Source organism: Thalia democratica, chromosome 1, assembly GCF_965202585.1.
Source record: "Thalia democratica chromosome 1, ktThaDemo2.hap1.1, whole genome shotgun sequence".
In the NCBI taxonomy this organism is placed as follows: domain Eukaryota; kingdom Metazoa; phylum Chordata; class Thaliacea; order Salpida; family Salpidae; genus Thalia; species Thalia democratica.
The window spans coordinates 41,542,149-41,545,582 of NC_139165.1; positions in this window are offsets into that span (position 1 = coordinate 41,542,149).

Sequence of the window (3,434 nt, forward strand, 5' to 3'; positions counted from 1 at the left end):
AATAATTAATATTACAACTTCGTTTCGACTTAGCTTAAACTTTAGAAATAATAAGCTAACATGTCTATAAATAAGTCAAAATCTTAAAAAACAAACTTAAACTAAGAGATTTTTATTATTAAAGAAATTAGTTTGAGAAGCATCTTTAGTACGAACAAAATTAATACAAGTAGACAGTTTTTAAGGACTTAAATTAGTATAGTTATAAATTTTTTTAAATATCGGTATAACAAAAGTGTATTTTGTTTAATAAATTAATCAACTTTTAAACAGATTTAAAGAGCTAAGCAAGCTAGAGTATTTTCGTTTTAAGCTGCCCAAGATTATTTAGGATAAAGTTGTTGTTGTTATAACTTGTAAAAAATCCAATAAGAAGTGACTTAGAAAGTTTAAAAATCTTTTAATTATAGATTATTTATAATAAAAGAATGTTGTTGTTCTTTTGGTTTATAAGCTATTATAAATCTACATTTATTCTGTTTCATACAAATGTGTAACTACGATTAATTATTGTTTGAACTAGCGTACTAGAGTAGGTTTTATTCATAAGTAGTTTTGTTTCTTATTTTACACACACAACTTAAAAGATTATGTATTCAAGATTAATGTAAAAAGAAACTTAATTTTTTTAATTTCTAAACCATTTTACAAACGAAAGTATGTAGATTTTGTTTGAGCTGCCACATCAATGACCTTTTATGTTAATTTTAGTGTTATATTTATGTTATTTTTTAATAATATACCAAGTCGTTTAAATAACATTTGCTAAATTATAACTGGATAACTTATTTAATATTGTTATTATATTTTTAAACTGTGAGTTAAAACCACAAATACTTAACAATAGTTTCTGTTATTTTTTAATTCTTATCTTCAATACTCCAGCTGTTTAATGTTTAACCATAAAACTAAAAATTTTAAAGGTTTAAGTTGATAAATAACACCAAACAAATATTTAGAATTAATAAAATTTATGAATAGTTCTATGAATAATAGAGATTTATTTAGTTTTTTTAATTATGCAGTTGCCTAGCTTTATAAAACGTGTGTGTTTGTTTGTTTTTTAAATCTTATTTAGTTGAATTTAGTTTTTCTAACCTACTTATAATTTACAAAAGTTTTAATTACCTAACTTTTCAAATGTTTGTTTTGTTGGGTTGTTCAATATAAGTTATATTTTCTAAATTTTTTTTATAGTTTCAGTCAAACTTTACAGTTATATATTATTGTAGATTTTTTGTTGCAGTACTTATGAATTAAGAAAAATAAACTTTGATTCTATTTTATTGGAAAATTTGCGAATAAAAATATTCTAAAATTTGTGTTTTTAACTACAAGATATTTATAGAGAGTAATTAAAATTTCAATATACTTTTATGAAGTTCAATAATGCAACTAAGTATTATATTAAATACGAAATGTATTAAATAATAAACACCTTAAAGTGAACTTTTACTAACTGTTTTTTATGTTTTGGTATTATAAATAGTAAGATAAGTTTAAGGAAATAAACAAACGATCTGACAGATAATAAGAAATTTAAATGCAAACAGTAAAATTATTGCTAAATTAGTTATATTAGACATGTCTCAAAAATTTGATTGTTGTAAAGTTATTATCTTCAAAACTGACAACAATCCAATAAATCCAGCGACAGTTGAATACGTTACAAATGTATTAAAAGATGAATCAACAACTGATGGACATTCCAACGTTGCTGATTGTGTCCCCTTGAATAATGATGGCAATACATTTACTGGTAATTCCTATAATTGTAGTAAAAGTAGACATGTTAAAAATTGCGAAATCAATTTACCAGAAGAAGCTCCTTGTAACATTAAAAATGATAGTAGAAAAAGTTCTACTCAAAATAGCAATGACTATTACGTTGCAGTAATAAATAGGATCAACGATTTGGATAAAGACATAAAATCAGATCGCAAAACTGCATCTAAACGACACAAGACCATTTTGCAAAGCATTGGAATTATATTTTTTATTCTTGTAGGATTGATTATAACAGCAATTGCTTATGCAGTTAAATTACTTGCAAACAAACAATTTTAAAGATTTTACAAACAAAAAAATTATAATTTTTATTTTTATTTGAGTTGAAAAAAAATCTACATATACAAAAATGTCAATTGTAATAAATGCATTTAAACTTAAAATAAGTATAGTTTTTGTAGTAAGTAAATGTTGGAATTATATTTCTCATTGTAGTAGGAATGGTTATAAAAGCTTAGTTTACACCGTTAAACTATTTGCGAGTAGACAGTTGTTGAAGTTTTACCATAAACTTTTGTTATTTTAATAAACTTTTCTATGCATACTGATTTACCAATTGTAAGAAAAACACATGCGTACAAGATATATTATTTTTCGAAAACTTTTTTATTTGTTGAATTTTATTATTATGAAACACTTTATTTAACAAATGACATAAACTTATTGAAAAAATTTAATTACAGGGTTATACAAAACCTTAAAGAACTGAACAATAACTGTTAAAAAAAAACATGAATATATATTTATTTTAAAATACAATTGTTTTCAAAAGTAGTTTTACATTCATTTTTAAACTTACTGGTAACCCTGTTTTATATTTTTACTCAATAGTTGTACTAAAACATCAATAAAGCTTTAATTACAGTCTTGCAAATAAATTATTTTTTGACATCACACTAAACATTTAAGTAATCGTATCATTTATTTTTTAAAGTTTAATTACTAATGTAATTTTTTCGTTAAACTTGTTAATATTCAGTTATGATATAACATATATGCTAGTGAACAAACAGTAAAATATGTACGAGTATATGATTGTTAACTAAAAAAAGACTACTAAAAGTTGTAAGAATTTTATTAAAAGAATTATAATTATTGAATATTCATAAAATAGTTAAATTTAGTGTCAAAGTACCTACATACTGCTTGTCTTTGAAAATGAAGTCTTATAGTTGTAAGTCTTTTTTAAAAATATGTTTTGTGTTTTACAACTGTTAACTTTAAATGTCTGACTTGATTATTTATATCCTATATAAGTTACAACAACTTTTATAAGTTTTTCGCATACTAATTTTGAAAGATGTTTCCATTTAATGAAATTATTACAAAAAAAAGATATGATTTTTTTATTGTTGCAAGCTAATGTCTGCTCTATTGAACTATAAACTGGTTCTACTTAAAATCCTTATATTTTAAAATATTTCTCACATATTATGTGAAATTTTTTTTTAAATAACATTTCTTAATTTTCAATGTTGTTTCATTAGTCTTAAATTACTAGTATAATAATCTTTCAAACTTAACACAACTTAACCGTACTTAATAGTCAGTAAAATATACAAAAGTTTAAATAAAAAATTAAAACGTACTTTAACTTTCTCATAAATTTATTTTTGAGTTTGTTAGGAAAATAAAATAAACTAACT